General features: G+C 41.0%; 1 protein-coding gene across 1 annotated transcript in view; it reads right to left on the bottom strand.

The window, feature by feature from the left end:
• Nucleotides 1-15,374, bottom strand: part of LOC134340875 (otoancorin-like) — a 110,929-nt gene extending 95,555 nt beyond the window's left edge. Inside the window, exon 1 of the mRNA XM_063038447.1 lies at nt 15,237-15,374. The gene's annotated coding sequence lies outside the window, so the exon portion shown is untranslated. The remainder of the gene's footprint in view (nt 1-15,236) is intronic.
• Nucleotides 15,375-16,676: the final 1,302 nt, after the last annotated feature.

The following is a 16,676-nucleotide window of genomic DNA, read 5'->3' as shown; positions in this document are numbered from 1 at the left end:
GAAGGAACAACAGGTTAAGGTTATGGATTTAACCGAGGAGCAGAAGAAAGATAAAGAATTTTAAAAAAAATAAAAGAAGTAGGGTCAGAAATGTATGAAGAGCACAGGGGTGTACATGTTAAGGATGGAGTAGTCCTATATCAAGGAAAGTTTGTGGTCCCAGAGGGAGGAAGAAATCAGATGATCCACTGGTACCATGATTTATGGAGACACCAGGGAGCTGAAAGCACCCTGGAAAAGATAAAGGGGGTGTGTTGGCAGCCTATGATGAAGGACGATGTGGAGCACTATCAAGAACTGCTTGATTTGTGCACAATATAATCCTGACGGAAATGTAAAGAACGGAGCCCTCCGATATACCAGACCAGTGGAATGGCCTTGGACTAATTTGCAGATAGATTAAGTTGGTCCCTTACCACCCACCACAGGAGGGTACAAATATATTCTTGTGGTAGTAGATACTTCCATCAAATAGGTGGAAGCTTTCCCAACTAAGTCTAACATGGCCAAAGCCACCGCAAAAATCTTATTGGAAAGGGTTTTTACTCGCTGGGGATTACCTCGGAGTACAGAGTCGGATAGAGGCACACATCTTACAGCCCAGATAATGCAAGGTGCCATGGCACTTTTAGGGATTAAGCAGAGATTTCATATACCCTATAGACAAGTCTAGTGGAATTGTGGAAAGGATGAACTAAATTTTAAAAAATATGATGGCCAAAATGGTGCAACAACATTGAACAACATGGCAAGTAGTTTTGCCTTATGTGTTGATGATAATACAGTGATGATGATGATGATACAATGGCATCTTCAACAGGTTACACCCCTTATAAACTCATGACTGGAAGAAACATGAGAGGGTTAGAGGAGTTGTTAGGATTAGATTTGTTAGAACCTGAAACAGATGGGAGTGTGTCAGAAGAGTGGGTACAACAGTTGGTAGAGACAGTGAAGGAGGCCAATTATGTGGCAGCCCATCAAATAGGAAAGAAGAAACAACAGCATAAAGCCTACTTTGACTCAAAAGTCAGTCCCATAGAATTAAGCCCAGGACAAAGTGTGATTATTAGAATTCACCAACCCACTTCATTTTAAAATCCAAGGTTTGCAGGGCCCAATGAAATCATAGACAAAGCAAGTCCATCAGCATACAGGGTACTAACTTCTCCAGATAAAAGTGGATGGTACCACATCAACCAGTTGAAATTGGTGGGGGAGAAACAGGAAAATTATCATCATCGGCATGTAACAATTGATGTACATGATAGTCCCAATTTGAAGACTTGACAACCGATGTACATGATAGTTCTGATTTGGAAGATCGGAGTTTGGAACAGTTATTCCAAGAAGATGGCAACAGATCTGACCAAGGAGGAATATTTCCATTTTCTCAGTCTGAAAAACAGGGGAGGTTTGTAAAGAAAATGAGAAGAAATACATTGGTTCCTGTCTACCCTATCGTGAAACGAAATTGGTTGAGAAAAGATGGACAACTTGGGTCCAAAGACAATTGGGAATCTAGATTGCGTTGGTTGGAAAACCAGATAGAAAATATGGACTTAAAGTAATTTAAGATTGGAACTGGAAATAAGAGCAGATATTACCCTTTGTGTGTTTACAGGTTTAATTCAACATGAAGAGAATAATGTATCTTATGGTGATGGAATTGACCATGACTGGGGCCATGATTGGTTGTGCTTTAAAAACATTACTGCGGATGAACTTGTCAACAACAACTTCATTATATGAAGACTATTCAGTGATCAAAAGCAATTTTTCTCAGTGGACACGGGTAATACGGGCACATGTGGAAGAAGTAGAAGACTCAAATTTGTATTATGCTGGGGTAGATGGTTTGATGTGTGTGGATAAAACATTAAATATTCCAGAGGGTACAAAGGTACAATTCCTATGTAATAAAATTTTAGAAAATACCTTTGTCAGTTTGGTACCAGGGTACCAGCATGCGCAGGTAATTTTTAATTTAACTGAAATAATGGTGCCTGAATGGTGCTCACCTACAACGGAACAATTATTTACTCACATTCTTGGGAGACAACTAAGCAGGATTGAATTCAGGACAGTCGAAAATAGAAAGGAGAGAGGATTGTTGGAATTACTGGGAGCAGGTTACACATCAGGGGTTGCAACAGTCAATACTTTAGATATAGCAGAATTGGAAAATCAGATACAGTCTCTTCAGCTAAAAATGCGGGATATTACTGGTGAAAATTATCAGGATCAGATGCAAACTAGTCAAATTGGTCGGAGTGCATCACAGGTAATGCTGGATTCACTTAAATTTCTGAAACCACTTCAGGATACAACAAATTTGATAATTGACCGCATAGACCTCCTAACTAAAGGAACTCATAAAGGAGAGATCTGTGCTACATATACTAATTGGTTGCTCGCCATGGTTGGTACGAATTTATTACAACTTGATGCACATCAAGTACCAAATTGGATATCAGATGAGCAATTGATAGAACGGGTTGGAGAAGAGATTCCCTTATGTCATATTAGAAGTCTTACGCTAACCATTAGAGTACTGGGTACTTGTGATGATGGTAAAGGGAGGTTGTGTGGGTGCAGTATTCCACATTCCCCATTATGGAAATAATTTAACTTACTCCTTGAAAAGGGTTCACAATGTAGGCAAATATCATGCGAGTACTTGGATATCCTTAAGCAACCCACCAAAATATGCTATTGTTATGAATGGCATCAGAAAAGGGATAGATTTATCGAAATGCCATCGGGGTGGGGTGAGCCACTGGGCTTGTCCAGAAGAGATGACTAGATGAAAACTTGTGGATTGTGTTTTCAATACTTATGAGAATTGTTTATTATCTATTTTGCTTGTGAATAATAATTCTTTTTTCAGTATGCACTGGTGCGACAAACATATTATATAAGCAACATCAGCCATGAGTTATACCAAGGGATGGAAAGAGTGTCCTTTGGAAAGTCACAATGTTGCAATTGGGGATGTAACTTTAAATTTGACTATTGGAGGACAAACTTTGCCTCAACCAGCAGTGGAGAAGGTGGTGGAGGAAAGTCTTGCAATCCAATGAACTGATACAGATCGATATTTGTGGGTCTATATTGTAACTGAGTTGCCACCGATTTCTTATTTGACTGAAGACTGGACACAAGTGGTGGAGGAGGCAAAGGAGATAATTCATCAGTGGACTGAACATACAAAAGTTATTAAGACACATGCTGAGAAGGCAAATGAAATGTTGAGTGACTCAGACTTTTGGGATAAATTTTGGAATTGGGGATCAAATATTCAAATACATCCATGGGTGAGAATAATCTCACATACTGCTGTAATATTAACTTTTTGCACACTGATAATTGTATTATTTAATGTGTATCAACTTAGAAGATGGAAGGCTGAAATTATACCAAAAGTAGAGAGTGATGATTTTGCAATATAGAAAAAACGATGGCCACTATAAAAATTGTATAAATTTAGTAAGTAAATGTTGTAATGCAAGTGCAGCACACCTGCTGGGGATCCATGGCAATCTAATGGATGGTCAACAGAATAGAGGAGGATAGTGATCCTAAGATAAATATCTTTGGATCAAGAGGAGGGAGATGTTGGCCAGAAAGAATGTAAATCTACAAATCAGTGAATTCAAATGAATCAAGGACAGTGAAAGCAGTCTTTGTTCTTCTTGCATGCTTGGGAGATGGAGGCTGCCATTTTGTGAAGACACTCTATTCTCCATTTTGTGAACTTGACATGCTGGCCTTGATCAATGTTTTAAAGACAACAATGATTCTTCAGGTAATCTGCGGGACCGGAGATCATTTCTAAATAAGTAGTTATTTGTGAGATGTTCTTTGGTTGGCTATAACATGCAGGTTTGTGAATATTGGGGTCGATGCCTGCCTGAAGTGATTTGAGCTCATTGCTGATTGAGAACAAAGCCATAAATTATCAACTGCCACTTGCTGGGAAGAGGGCAATAAATTGATGCTGGCTTGGAGCAGAGCCAATAGCAAGGTGTTAAAGGACAGAGACACGGCCTGTGGCCAGTGACACTGGAATTTGATATTTGAATTGGTAAGGAATGGATATAAAAGTGGATGCTTTGTGTGTGCTGGTAGCAGTAACTTCGAAGAATAACTATCGCAGATACAAGCGTAAGCAACCTTGTGTGAAACACATGGCAAGTGAGTCAGGACAACGAGGAACGCCTGGCCAGTGTAAACTCCTTTGCCCAGGTAATACCTTTGCTATTCTTTGACTGTTCAGGAGAGTCAGGGATACTTAGTGGGTGTGCACAAAAAGTATTTAGTGCATGCATTCACGTACTTGTTAGTTTGAACAATAAAGGTACTTGTCAGTAAATACAGACCTCTCTGTGCCTCACTCAGCATCATTGCAAGTAGAAGTAGTAATTTTTTTTTTTTTTTTAAAAACAACAATACACTCATCATACTGCTGACTCCAGCCCTGAGCTCTCCACAGAGTAAAGAGGTGAGCTGTAACTTACTGAGCCAGTGGATCTGAAACAAATCATATCCGGACCATAAGCTTCCCCTGCCAATGCAGCATCATTCATTTAAAGAGATCACCAGACTTCATTATGAAAGTAAGTCTTGCTTTTCATTTCACTACATAATGTTTTTCTTATTAATTTACAGTAGCTTAATGTGCTTTAAAATGAAGCCATTTTAAGTTTAGTAAGAATTAGTAACGTTTTAAAACATTACTATATGTCTACAGCTTTTAATCTTTTTAGTATTAGTGCATTGTTGGGAGCTAGATGTTGGCTGTCACCAGTAGATTCAAAGACAGAGGCTCTGCAAATGAGCTCAGTTCCATCGGGCTACGATACTCACACCCAATGATGAGTCAATAACCTCTGCTGCTTATATCTGTGTTCCAGATCTGCCTCTGTTGCAATATTTATGAGTGTTGGAAAAAAAAAACTGCTGCTTAATCATCTGGAGATCTGAACACAGGACTGCTCTGTCTAGTTGTTGAGCCATAGAATGAAGGCCAGTTTATTGCAGGCTGTATGGTCCAAAAATGTTAGACCTTGGGGTTAATATAGAGTGAGAGCATCAACAAAGAGTTGGATTCTACATGATGATTAAGAAAATTATCCAAAGGGCATGTTTCTATGGCAGCGGTTCCCAACCTAGTGTCCACGGACCCCTTGTTTAATGATATTGGTCCATGGCATAAAAAAGATTGGTAACTCCTGTTCTATGGAAACAACTATCATTAGTACTTAATTTTCACTAGTGAAAGTTTAAACATTTTTCAGAATCAATAGCTTGAAAGCCTTCCATTATCTATTTCTGTGGACTCGAAGTGTTCTCAACACATGCTCATTCAAAGTTGAATCCAAGCCAACAACATCAGCCAGGAGAGACACACAAGAGGTGGAAATCTGGAGCAACAGAGGCACCGGAGGAAGTTTTCGGCCAGGCAGCATTTATGGAAGGAAATAGTCTGGAGTCAGTCCAAATGAAGAGTCTCAACCCAAAATGTTGACTGTCCATGGTCTTCTAAAGTAAGCCAGAGTTTCACATCAGAAAATGGTGGCCAGATATTAATGCCTACAAAACTGTTAAATCATAAATCAGCCTGCACTGCAGCAATTTTACATCAAAACCAAGGTCACCCAAATATCAATGGTCAGTTTTCAGAGTGCAACTATCATGATATTTATATACATCTGAAGGCCAAGATCCTCACACTTGTTAACTCAGTCAGTGAGGCATGTACAAGAATGTGACTTACATTCTACAACTTCAAGACAGGGACAGTGGATGTGCTCAAAGCCTCCTTGAAAACAAATGCAATATTCCTATTGACTCCTGGAAATTCTTGGCCTCAGATGACTCAAAGCGGAGGAGAATTTAGGGTAGCACAGCAAAGCTATCCCATGCATTAGAAAAACTCAGAAGTCCTTCATGAGGAGCAGACAATCTCCCAAATTTCCCAGCTGTACCATCCCATCAGTCAGGTTCTGCCACATCTATGGAGAGATTTGTAGTTCCCACATTAGCCTCACCGGTCATCTCCTATCTCATAGATACGGAGTGGAAGCAAGTCATTCCCAGTCCCAAAGTTCTGTCTGAGAACTAAATATTAAGAGAGGGTGCTGGGAAGGAGGTTCCTGAATTAACAATCCACAAACAGGATAATATTTATGTTCCCATTAACAAAGGAAGTTACTCAAATGCTGAAAAAAGATCTGTACTTGTATTTCTCTGTCACTGCCACCCTGATACAATAATTCAATCTTCAGGCTACTGAGTTATTGAAAGAGATCACTTGCCATTTGTTAGGGGGCAAAAACAAAACTTCCACATTGAAGATAAATTGATTCTCATTTTCATTACATTGTTTCTCAGTCTAACCATTCAGGATATTATAGAACAGAAGAAACGTTTTAGAAGCTCGTTCCCTTGGTTTAACTAAACACAGTTTGCACAGGATCACAGCCTAATGAGTCTGAGTTTGTATAAATAGCTCAACTACTTATGCTGTAGACACAAAGCAATCTACATATTCAGTAATACTCACAAGAGATTGTCCTGCACCTTGTTCAATAGCCCAAACACGAAACAATGCTACTCAGAAATCAGAATGCAGCTTTCAGTGCACTACAATATACTTGCACGAAGAACTAGTCAGAAGTCAGCTCTTCCAAAAAAAATGTGCAATTCATTGCAAACTCATACAACCACTTTTGTTGTGGTTTCCACTCAAAAATATGTACTTGATTGTGGTTTGATTGGGTGCCAACTCAGGAAAACCTGCCTGAGCTGTTGCCTGGTTTCTGTGCATCTAAAATGGAGGGGTTAGATCATTACTGTACATTTCATATGACAGCCAATGAAATACATCATAGCTAATCAAAAGTGGGGTGGGGGGCTGGGTAAGGTCTATTGAAAGTATTGAGAGCCCCAAAGTTCTTTGAAAGAGACATTCTAGTGCTGGTGAATGAGATGATAGCCAAGAGATAATACAAGAATAAAACAATCATGGGATGTAGAACATCAAACAGTACTGTACAACAAAGGGTTATTCAGTTTTCACAATGACTATGTTATTGTAGGTTCTTGATTAAGGGTATCAGAGGTTAGGAGGAGAAGGCAGAAGAATGGGGTTGAGAGGGATAATAAATCAGCTACGATGGAATGGCAGAGCAGACTTAATGGGCTGAACAGCCTAACCCTGCTCCTATGTCTTATGGTCTTACATCTTATGCCAATTGGAGCTAATCCCATTTGCCTACACATCATGTATATGCCTCTTAAAAGTTGCCATTTTTTCTGCTTCCACCATTTCCCCTGGCAGTGCATTCCAAGCACCTACTACTTTCTGTAGGTGTGTATACAAAAGAATGTCTCTTGAATCTCCCTTAAACTTTCCCTTTCTCACCTTAAGGCTATCTCTTCTAGTATTTGACATAAGCACACAAGACGTAGGAGTAGAATTAGGCTGTTCAGCCCATTAAGTCTGCTCTGCCATTCTATCATGGCTGATATTTGGCTCTTGATCACCTAAAAATGAATGATAGAGAGCCATAAATAGAATAGACAGACAGAATCTTTTTTCCCCCAGGGTTGAAGTGTCAAATACCAGAGGGCAAGTATTTAAGGTGAGAGGGGTATGTTCAAAGGAGCTGTGAGGGATACTTTTTTTTTATTATTAAAAAACCACAGAGACTGGCGAGTGCCTGGGCTGGTGGTAGAGCCAAATAAGTTCGGGACTTTTAAGAGATGCTTATACATGTGCACGTGAACGTGAGGGAAATGGAAGGATATCAATGTTGTGTAGGCAGAAGGGATTAGTTTAGTTGGCCATTTGATTACTAATAATTTGATTTAGAACAACATTGTAGGCTGAAGGCCCTGTTCCTGTGCTGCACTATTCTATATTCTATCCATCCAATCTATACCTGTCACTATTGTATATACCTCTATCAGGTCACCCCTTCGCCCTCAGTGCTCCAGTCTAAACAATCCAAATTTATCCAACTTCTGCATCAAACTAAAGCTCTCTAATCCAGGTAACATCATGGTGAATACCTTCTGCATCCCCTCCAAAGCTTCCATATCTTTCCTGTAATGTGGCAACCAGAACTGCACACAGTACTCCAAATGTAACCACTGTGCTCCAAAGTTTTACTGAGCAGTGGCATGACTTACTGGCTTTTATGCTCAAAATGTGAACCAATGAGGGAAAGTATACTGTTCACCTAATTTACCTTCTCACCACCCCCCTCCCAATTATATATGTGTTGTTACTTTTATAGAGCTGTGGACTTTCACTTCAAGATCCCTTTCTGCACCAATTCTCCAAAAGGGTCCTGCCTTTCACTGTATACTTTCCTCTTGTACTTGATGTTCTCAGGATTAAACTGCATCTGCCATTTCTTCGCCCTCATTTCCACCTGATCCTTCCTCACCATCCCAATGGCAACCTTCTTCACTATCCACAACTCTGGCAATTTTTGCGTAATCTGCAAGTTTACTAATCAGCCCATCTGCATTTTTGTCAAAATTATCACAAACTGAAGTCCCAACATTGATCCTTGCAGAACACCACTGGTCACAGAACTCCAGTCAGAATAACAACCATGCCACCACTACATCCATCTTATGGCCAAGCCAGTTTTGAGTCCAATCTACCAAGCCTCGTTAGAGCACCTCCTTGCCCAATTACTTGCGAGAGCTTAGGGGTAGGCATCCAGGTGAGCATGATAAAGGACAAAGAATACAACCAGAAATGTTCCACTCAGGATGAAGTATAACTGGCCCTGCAACACCAGTTCAACTCCCCACAGGATCCCATGCACCTTAATTTTCTGGATGAGACTACCAAGAGTGTCCCTGGTTGAAATCTTTACCAAAATCTGTGTATCACGACCCAATCTTCATCAATCATTTCCATCCCCTCAAAGTCATGCTGACTAGTCCTAATGAGCCCATGTTTTAATTTGCAAATTGATCCTGTCCCGAAGAATCTTCTCCAATAATTTCCCTCCCACTGTTGTGAAGCTCACTGGCCTATAATTTTGCACTTTGCTTCCTCTGCTCTTCATTAGAAAAGGAACAACGTGGACAATTCTCCAGTCCTCTGGGACCTTGCATGAGACTAAAGATGATACACAAATCTTTTGTCAAGGCTCCAGCAATCTCCTCTTGCCTCTCTATATCCTAGGATAGATCCCATTTGGCCCTGAGGTCTTACCACACCTTAGTGTTCTTCAAGAGCCCCAACAGTTCCTCCTTCTTGACATCTTCATACCCCACACTGACACCATTACCCTCCACATTCTTTTCCTTGGTGAATGTCAATGTGACATTACCCCATTCACCTCCTCTAGTTCCAAGTATCGATATCCTCTTCCAATCTTGAGTAGTCCTCCCCTCTCCCTAGTTATTTTCTTGTGTTTAATGTATAATTTGTAAAATGCCTTGGGATTGTCTTTAATCCTACTCCCTACGATAAGAGTACAACACAAATAAAATCTTTCATAGACAAATACTCATCGCCACCTACATGCAGTCCAAGTCCCTAACCTCCCACCACCTCAGATTGAGGACTCACATAAAGCAGGCCAATACAAAAAATCATCCATAGGACCATAGAACACTACAGCACAGAAAACAGGCCATTCGGCCCATCTATTCTGTGCCACTAGTCCCATTGACCTGCACCCAGTCCATAACTCTCCAGACCTCTCCCATCCATGTATCTATCCAATTTATTCTTAAATCGCAAGAGTAAGCCTGTATTTACCACGTTAGATGGCAGCTCGTTCCGCACTCCCATCACTCTGAAGTTGTTCCCCCTAAACCTTTCCCCTTTCACCCCAAAGCCATGTCCTCTCGTATTTATCTCTCCTAATCTAAGTGGAAAGAGTCTATTCACATTTACTCTATACCCCTCAATTTTGTAAACTTCTATCAAATCCCCCCTCATTCTTCTACACTCCAAGGAATAAAGTCCTAACCTGCTCAATCTTTCCCTGTAACTCAACTCCTGAAGACCTGGCAACATCCTAGTAAATCTTCTCTGCACTCTTTCAATCTTACTGATATCCTTCCTGTAGCTAGGAGACCAGAACTGCACACAATACTCCAAATTTGGCCTCACCAGTTTACAACCTCTCCATGGGATACCTAGTGTCTGAACCTTCTGAACTAACCTCCCATGTGGGACCTTGTCAAAAGCTTTACTAAAGTCCATGTAGACAACATCCACAATCTTTCCTTCATCTACCTTCTTGATAACCTCCTCGAAGAATTCTACAAGATTCGTTAAACACGATCTACCACGCACAAAGCCATGCTGACCATCCTTAATCAGCCCTTGGCTGTCCAAATACTTGTATATCCGATCTTTCAGAACACCTTCCAATAATTTACCTACTACTGATGTCAGGCTCCCTGGCCTGTAATTACCTGATTTACTTTTGGAGCCTTTTTTTAAAAACAATGAAACAACATGAGCTACCCTCCAATCCTCCGGCACTGCACCCGTGGCTAAGGACATTTTAAATGTTTCTGCCAGGGCCCCTGCAATTTCTACACTTGTCTCTCTCAAGGTCTGAGGAAATATCATGCAAGGACCAGGGGATTTATCTACCTTTATTTGCTGTAAGGCAGCAAGCACCTCCTCCTCTTTAATCTCTACATGTTCCATGATACTACTGCTTGTTTCCCACCCTTCCATATACACTATGCCAGTTTCCTGAATAAATACTGATGCAAAAAAACTGTTTAAGTTCTCCCCCATCTTATGAGGCTCCACACACAGACAGCCACTCTGATCTTCTAGGGGACCAATTTTGTCCCTTACTATCCTTTTACTCTTAATATACTTGTAGAAACCCTTCGGGTTTACCTTCACATTATCTGCCAAAGCAACCTCATGTCTTTTTTGCCTTCCTGATTTCCTTCTTTAGTATTTTCTTACATTTTCTATACTCTTCAAGTACCTCATTTGTTCTTTGTTGCCTATACCTGCTATACACCTCTTTTTCTCTTAACCAGATCGCCAATATCCCTTGGAAACCAAGGTTCCCTATGCCTGCTAACTTTGCCTTTAATCCTGGCAGGGATATGCAAACTCTGCACTCTCAAAATTTCACCTTTGAAGGCCTTCCACTTACTGAACACATCCTTGCCAGAAAACAACTTATCCCAATCCACTCTTCCTAGATCCTTTCTCATTTCCACAAAATTAGCCCTACTCCAATTTAGAACCTCAACTCAAAGACGAGACCTATCCTTATCCATAATTAACTTGAAACTAATGATATTATGGTCACTGGACCCAAAATGTTCACCTACACATACTTCTGTCACCTGACCTGTCTGGTTCCCTAATAGGAGATCAAGTATTCCATCCTCTCTCGTAGTTACCTCTATATATTGATTTAGAAAACTTTCTTGAACACATTTGACAAACTCCAAGCCATCTAGCCCTTTCACAGTGTGGGAGTCCCAGTCAATGTGGAAAGTTAAGATCCCCTACTACTACAACTTCTTGTTTCTTACATCGGTCTGCTATCTCTCTACAGATTTGCTCCTCTAATTCTCTTTGACCATTGGGTGGTCTATAATACAACCCTATTAATGTGGTAACACCTTTCCTGTTCCTTAGCTCCACCCATGTGGCCTCTGTAGACAAGCCCTCCAGGCTGTCCTGTCTACGCACAGCTGTGATATTTTCCCTGACTAGTAATACCACTCCTCCCCCTTTCATCCCTCACCCTCCATCACATCTGAAACAGCAGAACCCCAGATCATTAAGCTGCCAGTCCTGCCCCTCCTGCAACCAAGTCTCAGTAATAGCAATAATGTCATAATCCCACGTGCCAATCCACACCCTAAGATCATCTGTCTTACCTGCAATACTCCTTGCATTGAAATAGATGCACCTGAGAGCATTTCTATCACAAACGAACCTTTGAGTTCTGTCTATACATGCAGTCCTTGCATGACCTTTATCCTCCGCCACCTCACTATCTGCTCTAATACTCTGGTTCCCCTGCCCCTGCAAATCTAGTTTAAACCCCCTGGAGCAGCACTAGCAAATTTACCTGCAAAGATGTTAGTCCCCCTCCAGTTCAGGTGCAAACCACCCCATCGGAACAGGCCCCACCTTCCCTGGAATAAAGCCCAATTGTCCAGAAACATGAAGCTTTCCTTCCTGTACTATCTCATTAGCCACATATTTAGCTGCATTATCTTCCTATTTCTCACCTCACTTGTACATGGCACGGGTAGCAATCCTGAGACTGCAACCCTGGAGGTCCTGTCCTTCAATTTTGCACCTAACTCCCTAAACTCTTTGCAAAACCTTCTCCTCCTTCCTAACCACATCATTGGTCCCTACATGGACCACAACATCTGGCTGCTTACTCTCCCTCCTGAGAATACCAAGAACTTGATCAGAGATATCACAGACCCTGGCACCAGGGAGGCAACAGACCATCCGGGATTCTCGATCTCTCCCACAGAACCTCTTATCTGTCCCCCTAACTATCAAATCCCTTATCACTACTGCTCTCCTCTTTTCCCTCCTTCCTTTCTGAGCTGAGGGTCCAGTCTCAGTGCCAGAGACACGATCACTACAACTTGTCCCTGGTAGGTCATGCCCAGCAGCAGTATCCAAAACAGTATACTTATTGTTACTGGGAACAGCCACAGGGTGCTCTGCTCTTACTGTCTATTCCCCTTCCCTCTCCTGACAGTCACCCAGCTACCTCCCTCCTGACTTTTAGGGGTGACTATCATCCTGAAACTCCTGTCTGTTTCTGCCTCACAAATGATCCGAAGTTCATCCAGCTTCCCACATACTGCATACAGAGCACTAGACTGCCCTAACTGCTGCCTCCATTACCTAGTTTTAAGTTAATTAAAAGGAACTTACCCAGCCTTATGCCACTGGGAGCAATCTCATTCTCAGCCTCTGCTCACCAAAGACTCAAAGCTCCACTCCTATCCTGAGCCACTCACACACTGGCTGCTCCTCTTCAGTTACCCCTCCTTTTATTTGTCCCTGCCAATTATCTCAAGTACTCACTCCCTCTAATCAACTAATCAACACTCTGTTTAACCCTTCAGTTGCCCTCCATGCTCCTTTTAAAGCACATTCATTGCTGCAAACACAAGAAAATCTGCAGATGTTGGAAATCCAGAGCAACACACACACAAAATGCCGGAAGAACTCAGCAGGCCAGACAACATCTACGGAAAAGAGTAAACAGTCAACATTTTGGGCCAAGACCCTTCTTCAGGACATTCATTGCTACATGTCCTCCATTAATGCAGAAACAGCCAGGACGGAAAGGTGATGCCATGCTCTCTTGGTCCACCGCTTCAACAGGTTGGAACGAGGGTACTTTTCCTCCAGAGCAGAGGGACCACTAAACCACCCACTCACTGATCATTCAGTAATACTCTGAGCAAATGTGAACAGAGTTTATTTAAGTTGGGTGATGAGATCGCAGTGCCCAGTGAGATTAGGATCTAGCTGGTGAAATGCCCGTTCTGAATTGAATGCCTGCTTAAAGTAGAACTCAGTGGGATGGGCTCTTTGTACTACTTGTGACTGAGTCACGTTCTGGATTGGGAAGCTCCAATTTGTATTGGAAAGGATGATTGACATCACTGTTGCTGATGTGGGAAAAGCTTCGGACAAGATGGCACAGATTCTGATAGTTCCTGATCCGGTTTCACACTTGATATGATTTCACCCAGAAGTGGACGCAAAGGAGCTTTGCAATGGTTTTGGATTGCATTACTTTTGTGTGACACAGTAGCTCTGGAGATAGAATTGCTATTTCATAGTTCCAGCAAATCAAGTTCAATCCTGACCTTTATCTATCTGTGTGGAATTTGCATCTTCCCCATGATCAGTTTCCCCGTCACCCCAAGAATATGCTGGTTCTTGCACCTAGTATTGGTAGGTGTCAAGAGAAACACAGTGGAGTTAATGGGGAAGTAAGAGAACAAATTATAGCAAAACTAATGGGGGATGAAATTGATGGGATTGCCCACCGAACTGGCAGAAACTCATGGGCTGAAAGGCCTCCCATATCATGAGAAAGCAGAAGTACTGCAGAAAGCAATTCGATTTTTCAGCAAAAAAGTTTTCTATAAAGTTCCGTGCATTATCAGCTGTTCTATGTATAACCTACTTCTTAAATTGTGAGGCACATTGGCCTATTTTGGATTATAAAACTTAAATTGCTGTTGTGGGAAACTTCAGCTTTTTGTTGTTCACTGATGAAGACAAATCAGAACATCGCTTCACCTCCTCCCCACCCTGTATTTCAGTGGGGATGTCAAACACATCTTAACAACAAAGAGATGACAAGCCCTTTTGTGTTTTCTAAAGCCAAGTTAAGAAACAAAAAAGAAGTTAAACATTTCCCTTAATGTTGTTTTAGAAGTTAATTAAATAAAATATTGCTTTTCTGGTGCAGGAAATATATATTCAAATAAAAATTATGTATCATACAATGATAAAATAACACAGCTGTTCTTTAAATTATTCACCAATTCGTCATTTTCTCCTTAACCCAGTAAACAGGAGCATGTGCAATGAAGTATACTCCACCCCCCCCCCATCCCCCCAGTAATTATTGAGCATTTTAAGGAAGTTCACAAAAACAATTCCAGGATTGAATGCCTTGTCATATGAAAAGTGTTTGATGTCTCTGGGCTTGTATTCACTGGAATTCAGAAAAATGAGGGGTGACCTCATTGAAACCTACTGAATTATGAAAGGCCTCCATAGAGTGGATGTGGAGAGGATGTTTCCTATGGTGGGAGAGTTTAAGTCCAGAAGACACAGCCTCAGAATAGAGGGGCGTCCTTTTAGAATGGAGGTGAGGAGGAATTTCTTTAGCCAGAGAGTGGTGAATCTGTGGAATTCTTTCCCACAGGCAGCTCCGGAGGCCAAGTCTTGATGTATATTTAAGGCAGAGGTTGATACATCCTTAATTGGTCTGGGCATGAAGGGATACGGGCAGAAGGCAGGAGACTGGGGCTGAGAGGAAAATTGGATCATCTGTGATGAAATGGAGTAGACTCAATGAGACAAATAGCTTAATTCTGCTTCTATATGTTGTGGCCTTATGGTCTACTTACAGTATATGAAATATATCTTAACTTTAAAACAGAAGTCTGCTTTTAGATTGAACAAAGACTGCAGTGTCCCTTACCTTCTGTTGTGGCTGCAGTTAAAATGAAATTTCAGAGCTGGTTCAACCCTCTCTCTTCTGCAATTGCTGATAGCTCAGTGTTTACTTGTTCAAGCCTGTTAGAAGACAGGGTGGAGTAAACATGAGGAGTGCTTTATATTCTCTCACAGTTTCTGTAGAAAATGAGATGCAAACATCCTTTGTCAAATTGTTGTCTCCCTTAAACACCTCCCACTTTGTGCAGTTTTGAAATTATTGCATTAACCTATAGGAGAGACTGTTCTCAAGTTGTGCAATACAGATACTGCTGTTTCTGTTGCTCTATTGCTTTTCTAAGGTGTGAGCACATGAATCATTCAAGGTTCCAACCTGTTTATTTTTAAGCAGCTTAGGCTTGTTTGTCAGTGCACTCTCCTGATGCTGTTAAACTAAATCCTAACTGCTGACGGAGGCTTTCCTCCACCACTTCACTGGCAGAGTTGGCTTTTCGTGTTTGCTTTGGACACCAGTTATAATTCAGGACCTGATGTTATTACTCAGCTTCTGGGTTTTGTGCAATATGAAACGGAAAGTTTGATGGTGCTGGTCTTATGGCAAGAAAAATCTATATATTGCGCTCCTGAAGTTTTCAAATTTAAGAAATATAATGCAACACCTAATGCAGGATCTGTAATTAGTATTTTTCAATTTTCATATTTTTTTCTTATCCACAAAGGGTCTTATCCACAGCATGGTCCTTTATCTTGGAAAGATTTTCTGATTGACATTTCTTTAATATCTGCTTTAATGTGTTTGAAAGAATGTCAGCTGGAAATGAAGATCTCAGGTTTTGACTGGCAGAGCCTGTCTAAACCTGTGTGTTTTCCACAAGCAGGAGTGGAAACCATGAGTAATTCTGGCCCATATTTACTGTATCACATCTGAAGCTAGCTGTAGAAACTTGTATTGCTGACTTAACTACGGTTGCTCTTTAACAGAACATCACTTCCATATTTGATTTTAATGGATTGATTTTTGAGGACAACACTTTGTGAGTTTCTGTCTTCCTTTCATTGAGCGTAACAAAAAAAAAGAAGCCTTCAGCTGCAAGTTACCTCTCCCTATCTCAAAGATTCAAGATTCAAAGTATCAAAGTACATTTATTATCGAAGTATGTATGCAGTATATAACCTTGAGACTTGTCTCCCCATAGACAGCTATGAAACAAAGAAACATCGTGAAATCCATTCAAGGAAATCATCAAACCCCCAACATGCAAAAAAAAGAACAAATTGCACAAATGGCAAAAAAAAGAGTGAAAAGCACAGAGTATAAAATATCAAACCACCAAGTCAAGGAAACTGTCCAGGAATGTTCAGTTTCAACTCAATTCAGTTCAACCCAGAGCTGTGTTGTTCGTTGCCCACAGGTGGCAGAGCCAGCCTGCCCCAATCAAAATCGCACAAAATAGCAACAGAGGAA

The sequence above is a fragment of the Mobula hypostoma genome, chromosome X2, assembly GCF_963921235.1.
Source record: "Mobula hypostoma chromosome X2, sMobHyp1.1, whole genome shotgun sequence".
NCBI classification, from domain to species: Eukaryota; Metazoa; Chordata; class Chondrichthyes; order Myliobatiformes; family Myliobatidae; genus Mobula; species Mobula hypostoma.
Note: the sequence above shows the minus strand (reverse complement) of the source record. Positions and strands in the feature narration are given on the sequence as shown.